Raw genomic sequence first — 17,235 nt, 5'->3', positions numbered from 1 at the left:
ACGCAGGATATAAAAGTACCTAATAATTTTATCCAAAGTATGTACACAGTATATACTGTGATTTATTGTATGTACATATGTAGCATGTTCATAGGCCGGTATTCATAGTCCGTTCTTATTTCAAGATCATCTGAAATAATGGCTTAAGATGCTAATATACAGCTCTATGATTGGTCTACAACATCTTAAGACTGTATTTAAGATAGTCTTATATTAGAATGAATGAATATCGGACATAATAACGGAAATAGTTTAAATATATGCAAAGAAGGCATGCTCCTTTTAAAAATATGTGTTAAGAAAAGAAACTTTGTATACGAAATTTCACTATAATGTCTATAATGTTTATTTCATTATAATGTTCACTATAATATTTGTCAAAACTACCTAATATAAACAACTGTAAGCTTATGAACTACAGGTATACATATAGAATATACATATACATTGCTCCAAAAGATTAAAGGTTGAAAACAAATGTTATAAAGTATATAAAACAAAAAGAAAATATTTTGTTTTTTGATTGACAGTGAGAAATCACATTAGCGAGAAGTAATACTACTGCAAAGAAGCGCTTTTGGATAAGGTACTTCCCCTTCACACTGAGTGTTCACACGAAATATAAGAAAGTACCGAAATTTTATTCAAAGTAGTTTTATTTGCAATAGTTTTACTGTCTATTGAGAAGAAACCATTAGGTTTTTCCTAAATTCAAAGCTAATAAAATAAAAGTTTATTATACTTGTTTCTCTTAAAGACGCACGTATTCTCATTTACAACAAAAAAGATATATGAAAATTCTTGAAGTCTTTCTGCAAAATTAAAAACTACAAGTTACATAATATAATTTTTTGAAAGACTTCTACTATATTGGAATAAAGTTTTACAATTTGAGTTCCTCAATATTTTATAATATATATGTAATAATAGATTGCAAGAAGTTATTTAAAAAATATAAGTTACTAATTAGTCAATAATAACTATAGTCATTTGAAACGGACAAATCAAAGTGCAATTTATTTTGTAGAAATGTAATTTTTATTTGAACTAAAATGATTATTATAAACAAAGGAATAAATCACAGTCTCTTATCTATTTTGAAAATTTATTTCTTATATTTATTAATTAAGAGGCTTTGTGTTATTCTTTGTTCATAATGATAAGTTTATTTCGGCTATACTTCCAAGGAATAAAATGCATTTCGATTTGTTTGTTTTAGACAACTGTACAAGGCATAATCGTATTTTTTAAATCACTTTTTTCAAATTATTGTTCCATGTACATTGAGGAAATTAAACATAAAATATAGAATAATGAACAAAAATATATAGTTAAAATGTAGAATAATGAATAATGTAAAATATAGAATACTGGGAAAAACTAATTGTGCTTAGTTATCGACTTTGTTAAAAAAGATTCTCAAAACTTGTTTATAGATTTTGTCATTTTAGATCAAAATACTTTTCTCTCAAGATGAAAAATGAACATACCTATTATATTCATTTTTCCTCTTAAGGGAAAAGTATTTTGATCCAAAATAACAACATTTATAAACAAGTTTTGGGAATCTTTTTTAACAAAGTGCTTTTTTAACAAAGTTAACATCATATTATTTTTTTGCCTGGTTACATATCCAAATTTTTATTTGTGCAGGGGTACGGTTTTTTAATATTGGATACTTCAGTTTTGCTTTATTGATCTCACGAAAAGATGGTAGTTTTCTATTTAGTTTGTAGTTTTCTATAGCGTTAGGAAATGAAGATAAAACCGCTCTGCGTTCATCGTTTGTCCATGGAACTTTAATAGTCCTTCTTCTTTTAATTCCAAAAGGAGAAACTAAAATATAATTAAAATATTGTTTTACTTTAGTTTTTTTAAATAATAAACTTATAGAAAGAGTGTCACATATTTGAAAAGAAACGGTAAAATAACTTTGAGTGAAATGGAATATAAATCTATTTAAACAACAGACTATATATAAAATATGTAAGAAAGATACAGATGTGTGATAAAATATCAGTTTACATTAAGATCATATTATTATCATATTATTATATTTAAATTTTTGTAGAATGTAATCAACTAATGTTTACAGACTTTGATAAATATTATCAAATCGGTTTTATGATAGCAAAAATATGCGCTTTTTTAAGGGTAAAACAAAAATATACGCTTTTAAAATTGTTCTCTTTTATAAATCATTCAATGAACTGATAATTCAAATAGCTCTTTAAAAATAAAAAATGTATTTAATATTTAAAAATTATTTAACATGTAATAATATTGTAAAAATTGTTTAGTGTTAGCTATAAAAATACTTAATAAATGTAAAAATTTCTATTTTTTTTAGACAATATTTATGTTATCTTTTCAGAGCTTAATCCGAAGTTTTTTTTATCCATTTAATTTTTCTATTTCAAACCTTACAACTTTTTATTACAATATAGATTATTTATTTTTTTATTTCTATTCATAACTAAAATATTTTAATTTCTTTTTAAAACAGTATAGTTTATATTACAGTTTTAAATACAATTTAAAAAATGTATTTTGTATATGTATATGAATAATAAATATATAAAATATGCATACTTTTCCTCTTTTTTGTACTGGAAACCATATTACATTCATTGTCTGTTTCGTTTTCATTTTCGTGATTTGGTATTGTTTTGTAATGTACTGAAACAATAATAAATATAATATTTTAGTTTCAAAAGTTCTTATGTTAATTTGAAACACAATTAATAAAAAAAAATAATGCATATAAAAACGTTGTAGGATGTAAACTTACGTTTTCTTTTCTTTCTTTTTATAGTTGAATGTCTTTCATCTTTGCTTTCATCATGTGATCGCTGCTTTCTTTTTGATATTTGCTTTGACTTAGTATTACAAGTATACGAGTTTGAATCTTCGCTGTTTTCTTCTTCGCTCGATTCGTTACTTCCATTATTTTGATTACTTTCATTGCTTTTATCTGGTATGCCTTCTTTTTGAGTGTATTTATGTAACTTCGATATAACTAAAGGAGATACTGCAATTAAATAAGTTTTCTAAACAAGCTTATAGAAAAAAATGTAACATTGTATAAAAATATAAAGAAAAAGTAAATATGTGCGATAAAATATCAATTTATGATTTTAACCTCTGAAGATCATATTACCACTTTAAGTTTTATAGATTATAATTGACCAAATTATATTACAGACTAGACATCACAGACGCGCGCTACTTAATTATTTAGCTACTTTTATTTTTTTACTTTTTACAACAAGTATAAATATCAATCACGTAATTACGATAACCTGATGTTTGTGAGCTGTCAAAATACGATCCCTGCGCTGATACTTAAGCGGGGAGCACACATTTCTGCATAACGCATAATGCATAATACTATACATGAGAAAATGAACCAATCGGAGTCCTTCATTTTCATCGTGGGGATAGAAATGAAGGATTTGGTTGGTTCATTTCCTTATGCGTTCCATTATGCAGAAGTGTGTGTTCCCCGCTTTAAAGCGGGGAGCACACACTTCTGCACAACGCATAATGCGTAAGCATAAGAAAATTGATTGGTCCATACACATGTGCCTATAAGGAAATAGACCAATAAATTTTCTTATGCTTACGCATTATGCGTTGTGCAGAAGTGTGTGCTCCCGCTTTACTCTTGCAGTACGAAGTATAATACACAACGAGAATACCAATTAACGTCACGGAAAAGGGGCAATAAATTTGATTATTGATTTAATACGGCTTTTTTAAGAGTAGAGAACTTCTTTACCTTTGTAAATATCAAATTTTAATATATAATAGTTTTTAATATAGCAACAATGAACACTTTTTTTATAAAATTTCTTTTACTTTATGAGTCTCTTAATAAACTGATAATTCAAATTACTTTTTAAAAATACAATTAACAGTTAAAAACTATTTATTTAATATTGAAAAAATTGTTTGATCTAATCTTTGTCTAAACCAAGAAACATTGTAGATAACAAAAATGTAGCAAACAAATGTAGGTGACAAAAATTTAGTAACTACCATTTCACCATCGGATACAAATCAAGTAATGAAAATTCATTACTTAATTTGTATCCAACGTAATATATTCGACAACGTAACTGAAAATAGTGTCAACTACTTTTTGCTATCACATTTTTTAAATGTTATTGATATAATATGTACTTTATATTAAAACGACAAGTGGTTACAACTTATTAATTTAGAATATCAATATAGTCAGGATATATGAAATTCTATAGTACAGATTTTTGTAAGCTCTGTAAGTTTTACAGTAGAATATTTTGTGTCCACTTTACCATAAAAATAGTAACTTTACAAAAAACTGTATAGACTAATTACTCAACAACTGAACGTAATGTAGCGATTACAGACCATGTCAACAAAAGTTTCACATGCATTCGTTGCCAACATTTCTTTGATCTTTACCGCCTCAAGAATGAATTTGTAAGTAATATTGTCATTAATGTTACCTACATTTTTAAGTTGCATTTAATATTTGCAACATTGTGTGCAACAATGTATCCGACAAAATGTTATCAAAAAATGTATCCCACAATTTCTTGGATTTAAAATTGAATTTTGCCGGATACATTGTCGGCGACAAATATTTCAGTCTGGACGAGGCTTTAGCTATAAATATCCTTAAAAACTAAAAGTTTCTATTTACAACATTTAAGACATCATTTACATGATTTTTTCGGAGGTCTATTTGAGATATTATCCAAGACAATATTTATCATTTTGCTTTTCTTTTCAAAGTTTACAACTTTTTATTAAAATATTTTTTTTAATTTTTATTATTTTTTTATATTTTAATTCAATTTAAGAATATTTTAATTTTTATTAAAAATTGTGCATATTTTACATCACATAATTATACAAGTAAAACAAGTTTTATCTTACACATGAATATAATAAACAGAAAAAAATACGTACTTTTTCTCTTGTTTGCATTGGAATCCACGTTACATTCATTATCTGATTCAATTTCACTTTCGTGATGTGGTTTTGTTTTATAATTAGAGTGTTGTACTGAAACAATAAATAATTAATATAATAAGTCAATTTAAGAAGTTTTTATATTAATTCTAACAATAGCTAACAAAAATATTATATAAAAAGATTATATGTTAACTTACGTTTCATTTTCTTTCCTTTTGTTGTAGTTGTATGTCCTTTATCTTTTCTTTTACCAATACATCTTTTAGGTCGCTGCTTTTGTTTTGGAGTATTTGAGTTTAAATCTGTACTATTTTCTTCGTCTGATTCATTATTTTCACTTTTTTCATCACTTTCATCTGTTGTGTCTTCTCCTTGAGCATACTTAAGTAACTTCGATATAGCCAAATCTTTTGTTGCTACAGATTGCCTATAATGTGATTTATGTATTTTTTCATGGTGACCCATAAAGTCAGCTAAATCACTCACTTGATTTTCAGATATATCGAGCGTAATACACACTGTCGCTATGTGCTTTCGTAATAATGTTCCTCGTAAGGAAGATGGTAGTTTTGCTCCAGAGACAGAAGAATATTTCCGCATTAACACACATGCTCTTAGATATTTGTGCCTGGTCTTATCTATTGTATTTATGCCAAAGACGAAAGGATTTTGTTCGCGAACACCGGCTTGTTTACGATATTTAATAATCATTTGCATACATTGTAATATGTTTTCATGTAGTAAAACAGGAACTGTTCTTGCTAGTTTTCCACGTATAACTATTCGTACATATTTGCATAATGATTTGTATAGTTCAGGTGCTTCTTCTTTTGAAATTGCAAGAGGATTCGCCAAGTTTTCAATTAATAGACGCTCTAATTCACCAGCACGCCTTCTGTTAAATAACATGGTGGATAATAATGTTGTTTCAGCTAAGATGCGCCATGCATTAATAGAAAAGCCATCTGTTTTTAATGTGTTAAAAGCTTTTATACGTTCATCTCTGAGATAAGTGTTTAATATTTTGATATCATTTATAGTTGGTAAAACGATACGTTTTTGTCTATTTCGATGTCCTTGAGTTTCGTGAACAGCTTTGTTTACACTTATAGGATAATCTTCTTCAAATAATTTTATAAAATTTTCTAACATTGTCTGTCTGTCAACGTCTTCCTTTTTAATGCACATACTCCTTAATATTTGGCCAACTTGTTTTAACAACGTTCCCAAAGCTGATGCGTTAGACGGTGTTTTATATGTATAATTTATATCATCAAACTCTGCAAGACTATGTACTACTTTGATACAGTTATCATATCTTTTTGGATCATATATTGATGTAAAATCGGTCACAGTATTATCGATTTCTTTTAAGGAGGCAAGAAATCGTCCGAGTAATCTTAGTCGTGCTCTAATCATATCATGTTGGTGTTGTAAATTATACTTTAAGCACATTTTATTGCCATAAGCAATTAAGAGCTCGTCATATCTAATAAGCAGTGTTATAGTGTCCTCCCTCATGACTGGGAATACTACTTTTCTTAATAATGAGCTTGCAGTATGGTGTATGCGGCAAGCCACAGTACGCCCTAGTACTTTTACATTTCTTTGATGATTTTCTTTCTTATTCGTACATACTTTAAAATGATGTCTAATGTTGTTCTTCGAAAAAAATCCTTTGCATTTTGCACATGGAATAAAATCGATAGCTTTTCTTTTTAACTACTTCATCGGACGACGGCATACAATCATATCTCCTTTATTCAAATTACTATCAGTGTTGTATATGAAATTTCCTCTTCGTCTAAGTATTGTAATAATTTCCTTTCGTTCTGAATTACCTGAAATTACAAAGTACATAAGTAAGACTAAATAATTAAAACAAAAATAAAAACAATCTCAAGACTCCCGATAAATTCAAAATCAAACAAGTAATGGGCTAATGGGAGTCAACGCGGTTAATAGAGCGTGAATATCAGTAAAAACATTTTCTTTAATCCATAATAAGTAAACGTGCGGCTAACTTTTTAGCCTTCCTCAGTACAATTTATTTCTACGATTCAATACTTAACGCCCAGCATGAAATATTTTTTAAGGCGTTAAGTATTGAATCGTAGAAATAAATTGTACTGAGGAAGGCTAAAAGTTAGCCAAAACGTTTACTTATTATGGATTAAAGAAAATATGTTTTTACTGATATCCACGCTCTGTTAACCGTATTGACTCTCATTAGCCTATTATTTGTTTGATTTTAAATAATTAAAACTTCTAAACTATCTTCTACATATACTGCACCTTTAGGTAATAAATGAAATTTTTTGACATCTTCTTCATTTTTATGTACAAACTCCAAATGTCTTGCGAATTGTTTCTGTAACTTTTTACAGTATGGACACATGCTTTGTTTTAAGTTTTTAGGATATTATATACTTTATTGTTATTCCAAACTTAAAACTATGAAGTATCCAGAAATAGGAACAAATATGTTTAGAAATTGATACTTTTACCTTAATTGCTTTATTCTTTTTTTATTACTTTTTTTTCTTTATTGCTCAGTGTAAACAACCAAAGAGCTGCGTTAGCGACTTTATCTGAATTGTACTTATAAACATATAAATTTTAAAACTATATTTTATTAATATAGGGTATAGCGGTAGTTTTTGTGCTATGTGAAGTACGTTCTGCCTCTTTGTATAAGGCAATGTGGGAGAAAATTGTTTCACTTGCACCTGGTCTAAGTGAAAATCTAAAATTTATTATGGCGGATTATGAAAAGGCAGCTATAACTGTAATGAGTCAGCAATTTCCAGCTGCTTCTATTCATGGTTGTTGGTTTCACTACTCACAGGTATATTTAGTATAATAAAGAAAAGTAAATAATGTTGCATTATATTAATAAGAAATATTTTCTTCTGTCTTAGGCACTTTATAGAAAATGGCAACGCCTACAGCTAAATCGTGCACCTCGCGAATTGCTATCCATGGCCATGTCTATGGCATTAGCACCTAGCTCCTTATTTGTGGATTCATTAAATATAATGCAAAATATTGCAGATGATGTTTCTGCAACGTATCCAAATGTATTACTATTTATGGCTTATTTGCGTGGCACTTGGCTACCTATAGCATCCAAAGTTTCTGTACACAATTGTCCTGTTCGTACAAATAATTTAGTAGAAAGTTTCCACCATGTTGCCAATCAAAAAGTTGGTACAAGTAATCCAAATCTATGGGTGTTTTTAGGTATATACCTATTTTTTAAGTTTCTTCTGCAATATATACATATTTTTACAGTTTCCTCACACAGTAATCTTTTATATTTTTACATATACACATTGTATGTACATTGATAATTTTTGTTACAGAACACTTGTCAGAAATCATAACAAACCAAGAACTTGATTATTCTCGCTTGCAAAATAATATACGTGTGAGACGTGCACGCACACAACATAATAAGAAGAGAGATAATCAAATTAAAGAAGGACAAAGTGCTCTTATGAATGGTGATATTTCTTTAGAACATTTTTTACGTATGTTTGAACGCTTTAATCTACATTATCAGCCATCAGAATTACTGCCTGAAGGTAAATATTAATATAACTGCTAATTTTTATTAAAATATTTCCATGATAAGTAGATTTTAAAATATATCTCCCAATTTTTACCTATAATTACACAGGACCACAAAAAATTTTTTTTGAAAAGCAACTGGGATCAGAGTAGGTGTTTCTTATAGATTTTGGGTCACTGAATTCGAATTCGTAAACCGTTTTGCTCCATCACGTCTAGATTTTTAGATAATCGAGAAAAATAGCGGAAAATCTGTGAAAATTGAAATAAACATTTAAAGAAAGAGCAAAAGTATAACATCAAAGAAAGAGAAAAAGTATAACATCAAAATGCGGTCACAGAACTGATTTAAATATATTTTGGTAAGTTAAATAAAGTGCAAAAAAGGAGGATGTTAAAAAAGGGACGAATTTCGCCCAAAAAGGTGTAAGTAAAAGAAATAGTGTTTTTTGTAGATCTTGATCTCCTGAATACGATAAAGCTAATAAAAAGTTCGTGGTGCTTGGGGAACACCTTGAAAATTGAGCATAAACGTGGTGTATTTACAGAAATTCGGATGAGATATATGCTATATCATAAAATGTACTGGTGAAAGATTTGATGGGGAGAGGGAAAAGGGGGAAGAAAGAGTGTTTTGTGTGCGTGTGTGTGTGCATGTGTATGTGTGCGGGTGTATGTGTGCGCGTGTGTGTGCGCGGGTGCGTGTGTGTGTGTGTGCGTGTGTGTGCGTGCGTGCGTGTGTGTGTGCGTGTGTGCGTGCGCGGATGCGGGTGCGGGTGCGCGTGTGTGCGCGGGTGCGTGTGTGTGTGTATGTGCGCGGGTGCGTGCGTGTGTGTGTGTGCGTGTGTGCGTGCGCGGGTGCGGGTGCGAGTGCGGGTGCGGGTGCGGGTGCGGGTGCGGGTGCGGGATTTAATTTGCAGGTACTGTCGGTAAGTGGTAACCTTTGCTTATGGTAACTTCTACTTTCAGTACGTGGTAACTTCTACTTATGGTAAGTGGTAACTTCTACTTATGGTAACTTCTACTTTCGATAGGTGGTAATTTCTAGTTATGGTAACTTCTACTGTCGGTAAGTGGTAACTTCTGGTTATAGTAATTTCTACTGTCGGTAAGTGGTAACTTCTGGTTATGGTAACTTCTACCTATAGTGAAAAGTTTAAAATTTTCCGAAAGTGTGTTGGGGGCGGATGTAACACTTGCCAGCTTCCTAATTCATGGAAATAGCATTCGTGGAATGTGTCGTAAGGCGTTGTCTAGCAATATGAGTCTACTTTTTCTTGTGGGGCTCGCTTGCCAGCTTTCTATTTTACGTATGACTAGATTTTACTCGCATGAGTCACTTAGTGACCTCATTTTATTTCTATTTCTTATTCTAACAACGTTTTCATAACGAGAGCGATACCTTCTTTATCCTGAAATTTTATTACGATTTTTATTGCAAAGAATATAAGAAATCTTTAATAATTTGAATTTTAAAATATGCAAATATATATATGTATATGTTAAATATTGTTTAATTTACCTTTTGACATAGGGGAGACCGGGGCTAGACCGTTAGTTTTTTTTCGGTGCCGATTTTTAACAACAAAATAAATAATTGTAGTTAAATGTGGTATATCACTGTAAAGAGTGAACCTTTAGCTACGAGGTCACTAAGTGTAGTGACCTTGTTCTATTTCTATTTCTTATTCTGACAGCGTTTTTATAACGAGAGCGATACCTTTTTTATTATGGAATCTTATCATGATTTTTATTGCAAAGAATACAAGAAATCTTTAATAATTTGAATTTAAAATATGTAAATACATATGTAGGGGAGACCGGGGCTCAAACGTCTACGGGGTAAATACGTCTAATCAAATATCTCGGAACCTGTATATTGTGCGAACTCGCTATTAACATTGTAAACGCTGCTTATAGTACCCATGTGACCAACGGAGTTTCGGCAGGTTACCTGCCGTGTTATGATTTTTACGAGGGCAAACGTGTTTTTGAAAGGTGAAAGTTACATTTTCTGCGCGTGGAAATTTTGTAATATCTGCAATAATATTTGCTCTCCAAATCTCGAGATACGTGATTATAAAGAGTAATGCATGCTGAACACGAATCCAGTGTAGTTTTTTCATTATCGTTGATGTCTAATATTTCGTGGGTGATCAAACCTGAAACTTGTGTTTGGGGCTAATCGGTCAGTAAGCAGTCCGGGTGCATTTCCAAGGCATTTTCGGGCTCACTGCATATGGAATATGGATGAGACGGGAATTACAACCGTTCAGACACCGAATAGAGTCATCGGACGTCGAGGAGTGAAACAAGTCGGGCAAGTGACTTCTGCGGAAAGAGGAACCCTCGTAACTATTTTTTAATAATGTTTCGCATAAAAATTTTAAATAAATTTTTATATTTTTCTCTTAAAAAACAATTATTGCATGTATCCTATTATTTTTTAGGATTAGATGTACGTATATGTATTGAAAATGCAGTGCAGACTGTTATACCCCGGCATTTTTGAGATTTCAATTTTTCCACCGTTGTCGTTTTTGCTCTATACCGGTTAAACAAAGCGACGTAGACAAAAATTTCCTATATAAATTTTGTAGCTAAAGGTTCACTCTTTACAGTGGTATACCACATTTAACTACAATTATTTATTTTGTTGTTAAAAATCGGCATCGAAAAAAAACGGACTGTTTAGCCCCGGTCTCCCCTATGTTAAATATTGTTTAAATTTACCTTTAGACATACTTTACATAAAATAGAATATTTGATTACACAATTAATATCATTAATAGCATGTCTAAAGTATGAAACGTATTGCTCTCTTCGTCTTACGGCTACATGTATTACTGGTACATGTATCCCTCTTTCTCTCTCCTATGTATCCCTCTTTCTCTCTCCTATGTATCATGCGATATTCGCATCTCACTCGGATTCGTGTTTCTACACGTCGCATAATACAATTCTATCCTTTTCAGGTTTGTGAGTAACGCTTCGGCGCTTGACGCTCGATAATAACATTAATTTCGTAAGTATATATATATATTTGTTTATAACTATGTTAATGAAAGTGTTATTAGCAGTAGTAATAATGATTCTAATATTACGTTGGTATTACTGTGTGCAAGTAATTAAAAGGTATGAACTGACCTTTAAAAGGTATGAAAATATTTTGTATACAAAAGTTGATTGATTTTTTAAGAGGATTCTGATAATCTAGTTAGTTAGGACGGGTAATGATATTGTTTTAATTGTTTATAACAATTGTTCTTAAAAGATGTTAATAAAGTAATTGTTATTTTAATGCGATAGTGTTCTTTAAATATTGGAGAGTATGTTTCTGTAATTGTTTTATCTTTAACTGGTCGTTTTCATTTTTATTTTAATTTTTCAATTGTGAGTTCACTCGTCTGTCCTTGTCTTTCATGTGTATCGTGGCTGTGACGTCCTGGGTGATGCGACCAAGTCGATCCGGCAAAACGTCCTTCGCTGATGGGTTCTTCTTCTTGCTGGTTAAGGGAGTGAAATCCCAGGATAAGTAACTGGTCCTCGTCGATGTAGACTGTGGTTCCTCGAAGTCAGGATATTAGGTAGGTAATATTCAGTAATCCATTCAACTCTTTCCTCAGGTATTATTTAACTTCCGAATCTGATGTTTATTGTAAAATTTAGAATACAATTGGTTATTTATGGAAGAACGGGACAAGTATAAGATGTGGTCGTGCTTTAGGCTTGCTCCATTCTCCGACGGGAGGTACAGATTCACGGCTTTTATACATTTCTGGAAATAGTAGTAGGGGTAGTCCGTTCTTCGATACAAATGAGTCATGGGGCGTTGTCTAGGTGTTGCCTAGCGGTGCGAGTCTACTTCTACCTATATGGCTCGCTTGCCAGCTTCCTAATTCATGGAAATAATATTCGTGGAATGTGTCATAGGGCGTTGTCTAGTAATATGAGTCTACTGCTGCTTGTGAGGCTCGCTTGCCAGCTTTATATTTTACGGATGACTAGATTTTACTCGCATGAGTCACTTAGTGACCTCGTTCTATTTCTATTTCTTATTCTAACAGCGTTTTTATAATGAGAGCGATACCTTCTTTATTATGGAATCTTATCATAATTTTTATTGCAAAAAATACAAGAAATCTTTAATAATTTGAATTTAAAATATGTAAATACATATGTATGTTAAATATTGTTTAAATTTACTTTTAGACATACTTTACATAAAATAGAATATTTGATTATACAATTAATATCATTAATAGCGTGTCTAAAGTATAAAACGTATTGCTCTCTTCGTCTTACGGCTACTGTGGTACATGTATCCCTCTCTTTCTCTCTCCCATGTATCATGCGATATTCGCATCTCGCTCGGATTCGTGTTTCTACACGTCGCATAGTACAATTCTATCCTTTTCAGGTTCGTGAGTAACGCTTCGGCGCTGGACACTCGATTATAACATTAATTTCGTAAGTATATATATATATATATATATATATATATTTGTTTACAACTATGTTAATGAAAGTGTTATTAGCAGTAGTAATAATGATTTAGTATTACGTTAGTATTATTGTGTGCAAGTAGAAACAATTAGCATTCTCATGAGTACGACAGATCAATGAAATTAAATTGTTTATATAATAATATTTTGTTATGTTTATATCTCGCGAATGGTTAGGAATATGATAGTAGGGTATAAGAAAGATATTGTAGGACTTTTACTAAGGTATAATATATCATTGAAAAACCTTGTTGTTAATATACGTGTTTGTTAATAACAATTTATTTGTTAAATAATTTGGCATTTTTTAATTTACATATCGATTTTATTAGGTTCTTTTTAATTACGCGGTTTTAATTCTGCAATGAAATTGTTTCCTTTATATGATACTTTATCTTATTGTTATAAATATTTCGTAAATAAACAATTGGAGAAATAAAAATTATTACTATTTTGTAGGTGTGCTGATGCAGAGTATATGTGTGCAAGCGAAATTCGTATTTACCAGAACGGGCTTTGTAAAGATTAGTAGGACAAAACTTTTCCCGCTTTTCTAGTAAATTACCTGCACTGTCACACAAAATAAAAAAAGTTGTGTGATCTGGATACCTCACTAGGTTATCTTTATGTATTTTGACCCGCTGAACACGAATCCGTCGTCAGATTAATCCCAGCACATCGGGATTTCGGGTAAATAATAAAATTGTAAGTGATTTTCTTTTAAAACTTGCCTGTAATATACAGCTTTTATTAATAGAGTAGCAAGGTTTTCCTTTGTATAAAAGTCGTTGTGCATGACCTGGGATATAACTTAAAAATATTTGTTGACGTGGTTAATTATTTGTTTATTATTGTTTATAACAATGTCTCTTGAAAAATGATAAAGTAATTGTTATTTTAATGCGATAGTGTTCTTTAAATATTGGGGAATATGTTCCTATAATTATTTTATCTCCATCTATTTGTCTTCAATTTTATTTTAATTTTTCAATTGTGAGTTCACATGTCTGTCCTTGTTTTTCATGTGTATCGTGGCATGGGTCTGTCTCTCTCGGGTTCGCGAAGCGAATATCCAATTTTCAACGTTTATTAATTTAATTAGTTTAGATAGAAAATCGGAGTTAACGCTATTGGGGTTTAGGGACAATGAGGATTCCATTTTTAGCATAATATTTAGATGTCAAAATTTTTGCTTGAAAATGAAATTTGCTAGGGCCAAAATGTATAAAAGACTAAGAATATTAATGTAAAAGTGATTTGGTCTTTCTAAGTTTAAATGGTAAGAAATTCAAAATGGCGGACATGAAACTTTAAAAATTCATAACTCGAAAACGGTAAGAGATAGAGAAATGGGGTTTCTTTTGTTGTATTCAGGTAATTGAAGGCTTTATTTTAGGGTGTTCAGAACTTTAGTGTTTTATGGATTTCTGTAATTTTTATTTATATCTCGAAATTGAGAAAAGATATGAAGTGATAATTATTGTGGGATTATTTGACATGCTCTGCTAAGTGACTGTGATAGTTTTATTATTTGTCTTTAATATTGATTTTATAATAAATTTTATTGTTAATTAGTTTATTTTGAGAGATATGAGAATAATTTATAAACATTAGTTATTTGACCTTCCATAACGGTTCTGATAGTCATATTAGTTAGGTCTGTTAATATCATAATTTAATTATTTATAATAATCATGTTGGAAAAATTCTAATAAAGCAATTATTACTTTGATGTGGTAATGTTCTTTAAGAGTAAAGGATTACGTTCTTATAATAGGTTTGCCTTTAATTAATTGATTTATATCTTATTTCGATTTTATTAATTTATTCGTATAGAACATACATTTATTTCCGTTAGATCCACTAGTTAAACTGAATTTATATTGCATAAAGGATCTTGTAAGATCTGTATAAGCAATGAATAGCAACTTTTAATTAGCTTTGGTGACTCTAGGAAATTTTAATAAGTAATTGTCCAAAAGTTTATAGTGTGTTACATAAATGTAAATGGAACTTAAGCTTGTGAAAGTGACTTAAGGTAGTCATTAGCTGTTTTATGAATGCGTACATTATGTGTCAGCTGCTTAGTGTTGTGACGGTTCAGTTAAAGGATGCTATTATATTTATTAATTGTTTTCAGATCCTGTGCAGCAAGGGTTAGGTAGAGAAAAGAAAAATTTTATTCGGCGGAAATCTACAAGTGGTGTGTCGCGAGACGTGACATGGCATGAGTCTGTCTCTCTCGGATTCGCAAAGCGAATATCCAATTTTCAACGTTTATTAATTTAATTAGTTTAGATAGAAAATCGGGGTTAACGGTATTGGGGTTTAGGGACATCAAGGATTCCATTTTTAGCATAATATTTAGATGTCAAAATTTTCGCTTGAAAATGAAATTTGTTAGGTCCAAAATGTATAGAAGATCAAGAATATTAATGTAAAAGTGATTTGGTCTTCCTAAGTTTAAATGGTAAGAAATTCAAAATGGCGGACATGAAACTTTAAAAATTCATAACTCGAAAACGGTAAGAGATAGAGAGATGGGGTTTCTTTTGTTGTAATCAGGTGGTCGAGGGCTTTATTTTAGGGTGTTTAGAATTTTCGTATTTTATGGATTTCCGTAAGTTTTATTTATATCTCGAAATTGAGAAGAGATATGAAGTGAAGATTTTTGTGGGATTACTTGACATGCTCTGCTGAGTTACTGTGGTAGTTTTATTGTTTATCTTTAATATTAATTTTATCATAAATTTTATTGTTAATTAGATTATTTTGAGAGATATGAGAATACTTTATAAACATTAGTTATTTGACCTTTCACGATGGTTCTAATAATCATATTAGTTAGGTCTGTTGATATTGTATTTTAATTATTTACAATAATCAGTTGGGAAAACTCTAATAAAGCAATTGTTACTTTGATGTGGTAATGTTCTTTAAGAGTAAAGGATTATGTTCTTATAATAGGTTGTAACCGAACGGTATAACATTGGGTCACGGAACGCTCTTTTATGCCCTCTAAGGGTGCATTCGGGGAGCACGCTATTAGCACAATTATCGTCCAAAACTGTTCGAGGAGACGCTTTGTGGCGCTGTGATATACGATGATGACGTCACTGTAAAGGCAGCGTGACGTCATCACTCGCGCTATTTTCGCTATTATTTTCGAGGTGAGGCACGAAATGCTATTGGCACTTAGGCTGCGTTCGGGAAGCGCGCTATCGCTATCGCGCTATTGGCTCCTCGAACGAAGTTCATAGCGTTTGCGTTTATAGCGTTAATAGCGTCTCCCCGAATGCACCCTAAGTCATCGGTCGCCACTCGGTTTGTCCTCAATCCACCGAGAAGGTAAGTATTTGTGAGTGTATGGTCAACTAATTTGTTTAAACAATCCCCTTTTCAGATTCTCGACCGGGGTGCCCATTCTCCATCGTCTCCTCTCGGATCATCGACGCTGATCACCAGCCTTGGTATACGTGGTATTGTCACGTCCCGCGACACACCACGACACATCACCGGTAGATTTTCGCTGCATAAATTTTTCTTTCAACTGCTGTGTAACCTGAAAATAATTAATAAATATAATATCACTTCGTTAACGTCACAACACTGTACCAAGCAGCTGACACATAATATGCGCGTTCACAAAACAGCTAATGACCACCTTAAGTCACTTTCACAAGTTTAAGCTCCATTTACACATATGAACTTTTGGACAATTACTTATTAAAATTCCCTAGAGTCACTAAGCTAATTAAAAACTGCTATTCATTGCTCATATGAACTTTATAAGATCCTTTATGCAATATAAATTCAGTTTAACTCATGGATCTAACGGAAATAAATGTATGTTCTATATGAATAAATTAATAAAATCGAAATAAAATATAAATTAATTAATTAGAGACAAACCTATCATGAGAACCTAACCCTTTACTCTTGGAGAATATTACCGCATCAAAATAATAACTACTTAAATAATGTTTTCCAAACATCATTTTTATAAACAATTAAAATATGTCATTAACAGACCTAACTAATATGACCATTATAACCATTATGAAAAGTCAAATAACTAATGTCTATAAGGCATTCTCGTATCTTTTAAAATAAACTAATTAACAATAAAATTTACTATAAAATTAATATTAAAAATAAATAATAAAACTATCATAGTTACTCAGCAGAGAAT

At 30.8% G+C, this 17,235-nt stretch overlaps 2 long non-coding RNA genes across 2 annotated transcripts; one reads left to right on the top strand and one right to left on the bottom strand.

Moving 5' to 3' along the window:
• Positions 1-2,953: 2,953 nt before the first annotated feature.
• On the bottom strand, positions 2,954-6,239 carry LOC139784912 (uncharacterized). Its single transcript, XR_011721718.1, has 3 exons — positions 5,163-6,239; positions 4,960-5,055; positions 2,954-3,031 (listed from the first exon to the last, which is right to left on the bottom strand). It is a non-coding gene; the product is annotated as an uncharacterized lncRNA (long non-coding RNA).
• A 9,027-nt stretch (positions 6,240-15,266) lies between these two features.
• LOC139784913 (uncharacterized) lies at positions 15,267-16,637 on the top strand. The gene is made up of 2 exons (XR_011721719.1): positions 15,267-16,391; positions 16,447-16,637. It is a non-coding gene; the product is annotated as an uncharacterized lncRNA (long non-coding RNA).
• Positions 16,638-17,235: the final 598 nt, after the last annotated feature.

Source organism: Temnothorax nylanderi, unplaced genomic scaffold (genome assembly GCF_030848795.1).
Source record: "Temnothorax nylanderi isolate EJ_2023f unplaced genomic scaffold, tnyl_v1.0 TNYL_tig0704_pilon, whole genome shotgun sequence".
Classification (NCBI taxonomy): domain Eukaryota; kingdom Metazoa; phylum Arthropoda; class Insecta; order Hymenoptera; family Formicidae; genus Temnothorax; species Temnothorax nylanderi.
The sequence above is the reverse complement of the archived record's forward strand: the minus strand, read 5'-3'. Positions and strand labels throughout refer to the sequence as shown.